Consider the following 13,492-nt stretch of genomic DNA (forward strand, 5'->3'; position numbering starts at 1 on the left):
TCTTATCTTTACAGCCATTTATAGACATATCATGTGACTTTATTTAAGTAAAAGCTAATCACCTCATCTCACTTTAAAGTCAGAGGTTAGAAAGAGGAACCTTCAGACGGTGATTTGTATCTTGTGGCTCAGGATGACGTGACCTGTTCCCTGTAAATACCTTTCTCTCCATTCTCTGTAGAAGAAGATTAGAGAAAAAAACTTTCAGACATCTAGAATTAGATTCAATGAACCTTCACTTGTGCACCACTGCTGAACCGAGCTGAGTAGACTTGAGTCTAAGCTCAATATAATCACTTTCTCATTGACTTCATTGCAGTCACTACAGCTGTATAGCAAAATAGGCTCAGGTGCACAGGTGAAGTGTCACAAGTAGATGTAGTGCACATATCTTGTGCTGAGGTGCTGAAAGAAATAAGTGTGTCAAACCCCAGCAACAAATAGCTAACAGGAAGACAAAGCAAGAAAACAAGCAAGGAAGTGTGATAATAGAGCAATGCACACCAAACATTTTCCTAGGCTAACAATATCTTCTTTTTCAATTACAGAACCCTGCTTTAGTTAAGGTGTTATTTAGCAGTCCTATTTCTCCTAAAATTACAATACTTCTTCCTGTTCTACATCCAGTGCAATCAATCAAGTCACCTTTTATAGGAAGCAAGTATTACCTGGTTTCTTTTCCTCACTCTAGCAATACAGAAGACCTCCAGAACTCACAGATTTAGCCATCTAGGAATGACAGGAGGAATCATCAACTGTCCTAGTGGCAGGAACAATAGGCACCTTCAAACTCTGCACTGTTTTGAAAGATATTTCTATCAGCAGGGAGATTTTTAGTATAAATTAAGAATATTATTGTATTTTTTTTAAAAAAAAGAAGAAGATACTTTTTCTGAACTCTGCTCTCTGTATCGTATTTTATTGAAAATTACCACTACTTTTGTTTCTACAGATACTTTTTCTGAACTCTTCTCTCTGTATCGTATTGTATTGAAAATTACCACTACTTTTGTTTCTACAAAGCCTGTAGACAACAAACCTGTTACAACTCAATAATAATACAAGATTTTCAATGATCCAAAAAGAAGACTCTGGATTTGCAACGGTACCTCTAGATTATTAACTGTCAGAAAGCCCTAGGTAAGATTGAGCTGATAGGAATGTCTGCATACAAAATAAAATACAAGATGCCTCTGTAATGTTGATATACAGTATGTCCATTTGCACCAGTTCAGTGTTTGGTAATAGGAAAAGGTATGTCTCCATTAATTCAGGTCGCACTGTGTACTCATATTACCATACTGCCCGTGGGATCATAGTAAACAAGAGTCGGGTTAAATTATTTTTTTATTGCAGCAGAGAGGAGCAGGATGTGTGTATTTACAAGGGAGGCAAGGAGAGCAATGTTTATAAAGAACAAAATGCTTAGGAATGTGTAGTCTTTCTGCATGTAAGAAGTCCCATTTAATTCAGTAGGAATTAAACCCACGCTTCAGTTACTTGCTGAATTTTGGCCACAAGATTTGGATAAAATAATGAAAATTTCTTATCCCATCAAATGCACAGATTTAGCCCTCTTATCCGTTTTTATCATTGTACTCTCTGATATTTTGTCTAATTTAGTTCCTGATACAACAACACATATTTTTAATATTATTTGCTTATAAAACATCATGGCATTTTAGTTGAGAGTTCAGTGTTAACTGAAGATCACAGAACTTAGCAACTAAATAAAGGACTACATAGTAGCTAACGTACAGGAGCTACAAATGAAAGTCTATTATGTTAAAAAAACCAAGAAAATGGCTCTCTCTGAAGTGTCTATGTCTGTCTCTCTGAACTGTCTATGAAGTGTGACACCTCATGCATGCTTATGTTCTTCCTTGCAGTGAACTTTACAGCCAGCCTTGTAACTGTTTCCTCCCTGTTCAGAGAGTTTGGTTTTAGAAGGTTTTAGAAGAAAAGAATGAAGCGTGCGTACTTTTTGAATACATATCTTGTGTCTCGGAACTTTATCTATGGGAGACAGTCTCTTTACCCAACCAAACAACTATTGATCGAATTCCAGGCTAGGCATCTAAGAAGAGCATACACTCACTTGTCTCACTTAACTTAGACACTTAACTTGAATGTGTGATCATTCTTTCCACTTGTCTACAAGGCAGATCTAGGGTGGCTGGTTGGGCCCTGACAGCTAATTTTTTTAATGTCCAAGTTAGGAGAGATTAATTTCACCAGCTGTGGATAGGTAAAGGGCTAAAGATAGGACTTTTGACAACATAAAAAATCAGACAAGATAGGACTGGGAAGAAAAAGAGAAACATAAAATATTAGGCCATTTATTTAGGCTATATACCATATCTCTAAGGGTATTTCATAGAATAATGATATTCTGTAAAACAGAGGATAGTGGATTCCAGATAATTTAGTTGCAAAAGAAGTTCTTCACAACCACTCACCTGAAAATGCTCCTCACATTTTCCTTGTTTCTTCAAGAATTCAAAGATCCAAAATAGATTCTGTATTGCCAATGCACAAGATCAGAGAATAAATTATCCCAAAGGTCAAAAAAAAAAAGAAAAAAAAGGAAGCTTCTCAGCACTGAGGTCCCAGATCTGGAAAAAAAAAAAAGTAATAAATTAGTCAAATCTTGTATCTATATCAACCTTTACTGAAGCTACTGGGCATATGTGCAGGTTTAATCTCATGCATACTCTTCACATTCTGGAAAGGGAGTTTTAATAGACTCCTATTTAATAGTATCCCAAATACCCACAGTTTTCTTATGGGCAGTGTGATCATTAGACAGAGTTCCACTGTTGTCTGTTTTTCCACAGTTATTAAAATGACAAAATGTTTTATTAAAATGGGATTTGCACTGTGGGAGCCAAGTCATAAAACCAACTAGAGACAAATGGAGCTCTAAGAGTTTTTATCAGAATATCTTCTGCTTGCTGACTATAGCAAAACTAACTTTCATTTTCATTTAAGCCCACAAAGGGTAAATAAAATAAAAAGATATAATTCCATATATTTTACTTACATCTGCAGATGATACAATTTCCTTTTTTTGCTATATATAGAGTCTTGCAAAATCTTTACAAGTTGTATATGAAGAAGAGAACCTATCTGCCATAGCAAAACTGATAAGCCTCAAACAACATGTCTATCGTTGCAAGATTTTGCAATAATCATTTACTTTCTCTATATAAAATATTCTAAATGCAAAGCTAATGTGGTTTGGGTGGGGTTTTTTCTGGTTTAGGATTATACAGAATATTCTTGCAGGTTTTTTGGCCACTGTGGAGAAAAAGTACACAAGTTAGGAAACGTAATACTTTTTAAGTAAACAAAAGACTTTGTTTCCTTTTCCTCCTGTAGTCTATGCTTTGTACTCTAAGAGTCTGTGGTCATTAACTGTCTGTGTACTGCTCTCCAGCTGGAATGAATTTTAAGTTGATATAACAGTATCCAAACTTGGGACTTCATTAATTTTTTCTTCCAGGAAAAGATAGACTACAAATAGTTGTAAACAGGACAGATTAATTAAAAGTTGTACTTTATATTCCCCACTTTCTGATACCATATATAGTTTTATACACCAGAATGAGGCAAGTATAAAAAGCTTTATTTACCTTTTTTTTTGGTAGTATCATAGGTACTGCATAACCTTTGTGACCTGCATCAAGGGATCCCTCCTGGCCCAGCGGTTCAGACCAGCTAACTGTGTATCCATCCGGTCCCCAAAATTCAAAGCCTGAAGCAAACTATTTTCTCTCCCATAAATAATGTTCCTTATCAAGAAAACTGCTTGGCTCTGGGTTGGGACCCAGGAACAAATCAAAGCACACGTGTTGTGGATGTGATTTAGCCCTGGAGCTAAACAGAGATTGAACCAGCTAAACACTACATCCACACCGAGCCTACCCCCCTCTCTTCTCATTTTGCACCCTTATAAATAAGCAACGGGCATCCTCATGCAAGTCACTGAATAAATACAGAGGAGAAAGCTGCCTTGCCTTCGTTGATGCTTCCCTTACAGGATGCTGGGTTCTGCTCGCTGTTGCTGGAGCTGTTATTGTGAAGAATAAAAGCTGTACATGTCAATATGCTAACTCAAGAAATTTAGAAACTAACCTGGGCAAACTGAAATACGCAGCAGCTAAGAAGTAACAAGACAAGAGATCAGATATCACTGAAAAATGAGGGGATGAGACATAACAGAATGCTGAAATACTCAGTCACAAACTCTGCAGCAGGTTTGACCATAGACTTAGAGGTTAATGGTGTAGTGTATTTAAGAGTTAATAGCTTCCATGAAAGAAAACAGGTGCAGAGAGGACAGTAAGACTCTGCACATAAGTCCCAAGGTACAAGAATATATAAATATAGAAGGAGAGGATACAATGCTGTCAGCACAGTGATAGTGAATACATAAGAGGAAGAAAGAATATTATTTGAAGAAGGAATTTATTTTATTCATGTGAAAGTATGCATATTCAAATACTTATTTTTCTAAAAACAAGAATATCTGTCATACCTGTTTTTCTTCTATATTTGTTGTTGTTGAAATATTTGATATATCATTAAAGTTAGCTTGGTTTCATTGCAAAATCAAAGGAGGTTTTTTTGCTGAATCGGTGAAGTAATACTGATATTTTTACATCAAAAAGATGATTTTAAAAGATCCCAAAATGTTATATAAAAGCCTAAATAAAAGTTTTGTTTTACTTTTGGCACTCCTTAAACCTCTAACATTTCCTTTTTATAACTTAGGTCAACTTATAAATGAACAGTGGGGGTTTTTAAAAAAAATTTCCCTGTAATAGCTCCTAAGGAACAACGTAAGAGAGTGATAACACCAGGTTTGGATGAAAGGAGAAGTATTAGGCTGAAGGGCAAGTATTAGTTCTTGCCTCACAGCCAGACCTCTTTGGAGGGGTTAATAGTGAAGCTGATGAGGGAGATTTGGTTGATATAGTCTACTTGGATTTCAAGAAAGCATTAGCAAAAGTCTGTTTCAAAGGCTCTTAAAGAAGCCAAGCAACCACAGGAAAAAAGTGTAGGTCTTTTAAGAGGTAAATAATTGATTAAAAGATAGGAAACAGAGAACACTGTGTCCTTGTTGCAGAGGCAGGACACCACTGGATACCTGGAGAGATCTGTGCTGCAACCCTTGGGCTACTCAGCCCAGAAAGGACGGTGAAAAACAAGGTGACGAAGTTTGCAGATGACACCAAGTTTGTCACAATTGTAAAGATGGTGCATGAATTCTGTGAAGAAATGGCAAAGAATCTTGTGAAAGTGAGTGACTAGCAAAAAAAGGGCAGATGAAATTAAGTAGATTTGAAACATAGGTAAATGCAAAGTGACACGCTGTGGCTTCACATGTACAATATTGGGATCTGAGCTGTCATCACTGCTCCTGAGTGAGACCTCAGGGACCTAAGGATCAGTCTTGTAAACAATTTTGTTAAATACCATCATCTGTGACCTTAGTACAAAAACCAGGAGAATGTGAGATCTGGACATTACACAAAAGACAAGAGATAGAGAGGGTAAGTAACAGTAATATGATGTAGGAAGAGCTGGTGACCCTGAGGACTGAAGTAATCCAATTGGGACTTAGTGACTAAAAGCAAAAATCTGTCATTAACCGGTTCTCAAAAGGGGAAAAACTGATCAGGGATAAATTTAGCTTGGAAAATAAAATACCTAACCATCAAGGGTTTAAATCCTGGGATAGTATTTATAGCAAGATAGCGGGGGCAAAAAAAGTGCAACCAATTTTGCTATGGAGCTTGATCAGTTAAGGAACAAGATCTATTCCAAACTGATATCCTTGTGAATTAACTACCCAAAGGAACATGGGCAAGATTAATTTCCAGAGTCATCCTTCACTTATCTTGTAAGAGTGCAAACTAAAATCCAACCTGACAGAAGACAGGAAATGTTCCCAGGCGTCTGAGGATGCGAGGGAGCTATAAAGCAGAGATACAAGCCTGGCGTGTAAAGGCCAAACCAGTAATACTTGCAGATGCCTTGCAGAGCCTCACAGAAGCAGAGGCATAACTTAGGGAGACCTGTGCAACGGGATGTACCAGCCCCTCTGGGCTCATTAAAGGGAAGGTTGCAGATATTTACGTTCCCCACTGCAGCAGTAACTCCCAGGTGCTCTGTACGAATTGTGGTGGGGATGGGATCAGGGGGGACATCAGGGGGCTCCTCTGCTTACACTTGTGCTGGTCAATACCATCCCATAAATCACCTTGCCCTATGAGAGTACTGCTCTGCTCTAGTGTAGTTTGTGTCTTAGCAGAGTTTCTTAGCCTTGGGACATCATGGAGCTATGTGGCTTCTGCAGAACTGCTGCCTTGTGTCAGGCCAGCTGAGTCTTCAGCAACTGAGCTCACATCCACTCGTGCTTATCCATGCACACAGGCACGCCGCCTTTAACTTGTCTCTTCTGTGTGTCAAGAAGAGGCCACTGCCTCCAGTTTGCACTGGAAGAACTGAGGTTGCAAGAGACAAAAAAGGTTACGTGAGGCTTATGGCCTAAAGAAAACTAAAAATTGGTTTCCTAAGTCCCATGGTGATATACTGACCTCCCAATCATGTTTTATTCCCTCCCAGTGTGAGATGTCCTCTCTACATTTCTGAACTTGGAGAACTTTCTGATTTTTCTGTGAAAATACGTTTTCCCTACTGCAATGCTTTTGTGGTGCCAATTACAGCCACCATGCAGTGTTTCTTCAGGGTAACCAGAGAGGCTTGGAAAGGAAACATTTTGAACAAGTAACTGAGATGAGACATTATAATCTGGTATCAGCTTTCTATCTGTCAGGTGCAATCTTAAAGGAGAGAGAGATATAGAAGAAGAGGGAATCAGGGAACTGCTTTTTAGGGAAATTAAATTATTACCCAGATACCATTGCAAAGTGTGACTGTAAAGGTTGTACATAGAAAGGTTGTACACAAAAGTTCTTCATGTTTTTTTTTTAATTTCAAAAGGATCCTGAGGAAGATAAATGGTGTTGGCGTCCTCCTACCTTGTTGGAACTCACACAATATGTATGTCAGAAAATAAACACCTTTTTTAAACAAAGAAACACAGTATGAAAACCCCAAGTAGCTAAATGGTGCTTGCATTTCAGTATAGCCACACATAGAGATCCCAATATCTTTTGTTCATGATAGGTAAAGCCATAAATAACCCAACATTTCCACTTTTCTTGTACAAAATGCGGTTGTGGTTGATGCTTTAGAAAAGAGTCAATTTAATGCAATTACTTTATGGAATAAACATCCAAACTGGAGGAAAGGAGGAGGAAAGCAGGAAAACAACAGGTACTTGAACTTTAGTAAAAAAAAAAACAAAAAAACCAAAACAAACAAACAAACAAACAAACAAAAAAAAAACCCAAAAAAAACCCAACCCTACAGAATTTCAAGTCACTTCGCTCAAAGTTTCTAAATAGACATACCGGATCCTTAAGTTTCATATTTCACAGACGATTCTTCATGTATCACATAATAAAAAATGAACATTTTCACCTGTTTGGCTGCCGTTCATCGCTCTGTGTCCATGTCCCACCAGGTCACAGGCTGGTCCTGAGCCAGGACCCGTTTTGGTCAATAGGGGGCTCTCACTTACTTGAATAGGCTGCAGCTCAAGAGCACTGGATCACATTAGGGAGGATCATAATTCAAATTATGCACTTTATTTTTAATATTTTTTTTTCTAGTACTGCTTATTTCCAAAAATCTTCCAAAAGTGCTTATCAGGTTTTTGAGCTCTCAAACAAGGAGATATTTTAATGCCTTAGAATGTAGTTTAAATTATCTTAACCAAATCTAACTTAACCAAGCAGGTTAGTTATTTTGTCTTTATTCCATGAAAACTGACAGATAAAAAATATTATTTTGCAATCTTTTTTTTTTCCAAAGATTGACAAATAAACAATTTTGATTCCGAAATTTCTGCTTTCTGCTTTTTCCAAATGCAGAGCACTGAGAAGCTAACTAGAGATCTTGCAGAAAGAAAATAGACAAGACTTTTACTTTTCAGATGGGTTGTTACCCCGCACAGCTTCAGGTTCTGCAGGAAGGCAAGTTTGACAGTTCTTAGCAGCTCCTGGGGACAGACTTCTCCAGTGGCATACTTCCAAACCTTCTGTGGCTGTAAAATTGCATGCTGATGGATCCCTTATGGTATAGAAAAGCTAATGTTTTCTTTCACAGACGGCAGAAGGAACTAAGAGGGGAAGAAGCGTGACTGACCTGGACAGCTAAAAGAAGAAACCCTTAAAAAAAAAAAAAAAAGTGGAAGAATGAAAAAGCAGCCAGCAGAAGAGACATGAATGAGGAGCGAGGAGAGGAATTTTCCTGTCCTGGTACAGTCAGTGAGTACTTGGTGTGGGAACCATCCCCAATGCATCCACCTGGCTGAGTTCTAAAGCCTTTGAGAAAATACTGGAGACAACTTCTGTTCAGGCCATTAGAGGGGAAAGTGAATCTTTCCCAGAAGCCAGAAGTGAAAGAGAGCTTTTGTAGTAGAAAAGCACAATGACTGTGTATGTACATATAAACATCTGAAATCTGTAGAATCACTCCCTTTGCTCCTTGTAGACCAAGCACATTAAATGTTTCTATCAATCGTCCGTTGCTGTCCTGCATGCAAGTGATTCTCCTCTTCTTCTATTTTGGGAACTCATGAACACTTTTACTTGTAGCAGTTGCTTCAAGTGTCCTTCAAGCCATCCAGGCCAAATGCTTTCTGTCTTCCTGTTTCCTCCTTTGCGATACCTTTTCTCCATTTCTTCCATCTTCTCCCTAATTTTATGGGTTATTTGTCTTTTACTTCTTTCCAGTCCCCATTTCTTCCTCCCACCTGCCCCGGGCTCTCCCATTCTCCGCTTACTCAAGGTTTTATATAGCTCCATAATCTTTCCCCTAGTTCTGCTGTTCCACCCATCTCATCGTTATTGTTATCTTTTATTTTTCTCTGGGGCATATAGCTTTCATGGTGCCAAGCTCATTTAGGATAATGGCAGAGATGCGATTGGAGGCTGTGTCATGCTGAAGGCTGTTTATGGATGCCTACAACTCATTCTATTTGTAGGCAACGACAGACAAACAGAGAAATGTCATCACGTGTAAGTCTCAAAAAAGAAAGCAGAAGGTATTGCAAGGAAGGAATGAGGCTGTTGACAGAGTGGGTGTCTCTTTAGCTGTGCTTCAAATCCCTTTGCAGAGTCTCAGCTCCTTCCTCCTCTGAGCTCCACTGGCAGAAACCTTCCCAATGCTCTTAAATCTCCGAAACAGAGGTTACCACACCCTAAATGACTCCTTTTATGTTTTCTATTGCTCAGGCTATTTTCGATGTTTTGTTCTTATCACGTGTCTTGTATAGGGTATTAGTCACTATAGCAACCTTAACTGCAATTTGACCAAGAATATAAATGAGAAATGTGTACATTACACAGTAATAGCTCTGTATTCATCACCTCCAAGATGTTTCACAGGCGGAAGAATTAAAAAAGACTTTTTAAGTGATCAAACAAAAGCCCCCGATTTATTTAGGAAAACAAACTAATTGCAATACAAATTACTTCAGCCCTGCGCTTGTAAGGAATGCATCAGACACAATTTGCAAAGGTGACTTATTAAAAATTATTAGAATTGTACATCTGTTAGTGACTCTTCCATAACAGTGACTCAGAGCAATCTACATTTTATATCAAAGAAGTTAAAATAGCATAGCTCAGATTCATATTACGGTTAACAGAAAGAATGGATTAAAATTCTGAAAAAGAATAGAAGAGGCTTTGCACTGTTCAGAGGAGACCCAAAATAGTAACTTGGTAAAAAAATATCCCCAAGGTCTAAGGAATTTTATAAAATACAAAACATTAGTAGCCAGTACATAAATTGGAGAGCCTGGATTCTTAGCAAGGTCTAATTTATACTGCTGTAAATTTAGAAATAAACCATGGAGGTCAGCACTAGCCAGTTACAGTGAAACTCCTGCTGTGAGAAAAGCAGCAGCCCAGGTTATGTGTGCCGGGAAGGTGTATCACAACCGGGTTTTGTCTGGGGCAAAAGCCCCTCTCATAATAAAATCATGACCAGTGACAGTTTTCAGGTGATACGTCTTCAGCTGTACATAACAGCCCGGTGTGTGTGCCCCCCCTGCCAAGGTGCAAGGTTCAGAAACACCTGCTCTCAGAGAAGATAGATCCTGCTAAGCCTCTCTGCAAGGTCCAACTACTAAGAGGGGCATCAAGAGTTAATTGCACTGACATGGAAATTTAAGCACTGACTCAGATTACACTTTAGTGACAAATATTTAATCAATTTTGAAAGTTTGGTTTGGGTTTTTTTTTTAGGATATTTAAGCAAGAGTAATTAGAAGTACTAGTGAGATTTAGTCATCGGAGTAGTTAAGCAAGAATTAATTCAAGTGTTAAACGGCTGATCAAAAATGATGAGAATAGCTTTGGGGGGCCTTATCATTCATGAACTGACAAAGTGTGCCCCTAGAGCAACGGAGCTTCAATCCTGATCGCTCTCTGTACTGAGGGGAGTTAAGCCTAGTGGAATATTTTAACATGTTTTACACACACAGATAACTTTTCTGAGGCCTCACTCTAACACAGCAACCTGGCTTTCGTTGCTACTCCAACACAATTCAATTCTATTTAATAATTCCTTCAAAGGGCACATGACTCCAGAAAGAGAGTGAGTTTATGCTGGAGTATTTTCTTTATTTTCAGGCTTTTGGAGGAAGTCTGGCAAAATTATTATTCTGGAATATCTGGCTTGTGTTTTCCTAATCCAATCTTTTATACTTTAGCTCACAGGTTCTTCTTAACTCCATCCTTGCAAACACTTCAGCGCTATTACGCAAACATCTTCAATGACACTCCAGTAAAAATAAGCAAGTGCTTAAGTGCTTTCAAGAATGGAGACCTGGTGAGCGTCTTCTTCAAGAGCAGTCAGAGCTAGACATAAAGGAGCTGATTCCTTTTGAGTAAAAGAAATAAATGTTTTGTATCATGCTATATTTTAGGTGAATAGGAATTAAATGACAGCAATACAGTGAGGCATGCAGTCATAAAGCTACTGCCAAGGGAGAGGAAAAATTGTTCCAATCTATGTGTTTTGGGACAGAAATAGGCAAAGTCATGTAAATCAACGTTGTTCCTGAAAAATCAATGGATTTGATTTTTCAATTTCTGTCACCTAAAAGTCTGGTCCCTGCATTGATCATAGAAGCAAATTGGGCAACAAAAAAATATCAAAACAGTTGTTGATTTTTCTTAGTGTTAGAGCATAAGGGAAATAACATATTTAAAACTTGAGATGTTTTCTTGCTGTATCCCACCTGAGAAGGCCAAGAAATAAATTCTTTAAAGAGTAAATGGTCACAACTCCATTGATCTGAACTGCATTGCCCCCCATTTATACCAGAAGAGGCAATATCACAATTTCACAAAGGCGTTTACCGCTTCTTATCTGCACACAGAGCTCATGGGAATAGCAATGAAGCCCACAGAAACTTTAGGTACATAATGCTAAGAATAATCTAGGGACATCACACTCATATTTTCAAATACAGATTTCTACCACAGAAGAATGCTCAAGCACAACTCCAATTGCAATTTTTAGTAATTATGCTTATAAAACCCAACAAACTCTGTCTCTGATCCTCAGGGTGGGTAAAACTCTGTCCTTGACTGCACATAATTCCACAGATATTTAAAGCAAGTAGTGCTTTTACAGTACATAAATAATCTCCTGTTCTCCAGATGAGATCTCTGCATTTTTCTATGCCATAAAAAGTGTAGATCTCCACATTCGCATTTCTTAGTACAGCGTGTGTAAGGAAAGCTCAGTTTATTTTTCACTTTCATCCTAAACAGAAGAACTGCAAACTGATGTACTGGGTATAACTGCAATTTTAGAAGTATTAATCTATCTGGATGAAGCTGTCTCAGTATGTAAACAGAAGAAAGCTGGTGGACTTTGTAAACACAATATTTACATGTCTTTACATATAAAGTAGACATCAAAGTGGAACTTAGACCTTATAGTAACGTGTGGAAATCACAAAAAATACTATAAATGGCCCTATGAATAGATTCGACTACCCTCCAGTCCTATTCCTCATGACTCCAGACCTGCCTTGCAGAGTGAATGCCATTGAATAATGATAAATTCCCCTTTAAAAAAAAATAACTCAAAAAGCTAATTTTGCTTAGGATGGGAAAAATTGATAAAAGCGCAGGGCTGTAAGTCACTTGTGACAGATAACAATATAGATCACCTTAATTTATTAATCAATAAAATCACAACTGAATACAGAAAGTATTTCTGTAGCTCAGAAACAGTAACTATCTTTTCTTTGTATAAGAGCATTCAGGGGAAGTTTGTGGAAAAAACCAAACAAACACATCTCACATTTTCAGAAACAACGATCAAATTAAATTGGCAACATAATTATGGTGCTGATTTGTAGGTTGTTTCTTTTTTTAAGGGTTGTGGGTTTTGTTTGATTTTTAATGTAAGCTCTTCAGGAAAAAAAATTGTAGACGTGGTGTTTAGGGACATGGCTTAGTGGTGGAGTTGGTAGTGTTAGGTTAGCAGTTGGACTCCACCTGAAGTGTCTTTTCCAACCGAAATGATCCTATGATTCTATGAAATACAAGAAAGAAAAAAAAAAAAAAATCTGAATACTTGGGCTATCAAAACATTGCTTAATCCTTGTAGGGCTCTTTATGATATCAGAATACACATGAGTTTCCACTACAGAACTGATCAGCATCACATAACTACAGTTTCTCTCATGGTTGAAATAGATGAACTCAGGCTTACACCTCTGCCCAGCGCAGCTGGTACTGTCCAGGAAATGTATGGGAATTCACATTATTTTCCAAATATATGAGAAATCTCTGGTACAGATGCTTAGAAAAATTTCTCTGCAGATTGAAGAGAATCAAGCAAATTTAAGTAATTTTGATAACCACTGTTAACATTGCCATAACTGGATAGATTTTTGAGATGTTAATAGCAAGAAGTGAGAAAGTTAGTAAGCACGCACACTTATAGATTCTTTTACAATTATTAGGTATCTTGAATTGCTACCTACTCCAAGAAGTCTTTGATTTTTAAATTAGGAATATAGGTCTGCATGAATATGTTTTGGCTCCCTTGAATCATGCTTGGAAAAAACCATCACTCAGCTGCAGTGTCTCAGAATAATCTTAGTCCATATCTGAAGAAAACTGTGTCCGGTAAGATAGACCAGGTTGTATAAAAATGTGTCTGTTCCAAAGGTGACCAGATTGCCTCAGAACAGATGGCCCACAATGTGAACAAGATGGATCTGAGAAAATACACAATAAAGGGTAGTCCACAGAACTGACATGTTAAGAAAATTAAAGAAAACAGAAGTAAATTTTAATCAGTTAGTTCTGAATATGGATCAAAA

Source organism: Calidris pugnax, unplaced genomic scaffold (genome assembly GCF_001431845.1).
Source record: "Calidris pugnax isolate Ruff unplaced genomic scaffold, ASM143184v1 scaffold141, whole genome shotgun sequence".
NCBI classification, from domain to species: Eukaryota; Metazoa; Chordata; class Aves; order Charadriiformes; family Scolopacidae; genus Calidris; species Calidris pugnax.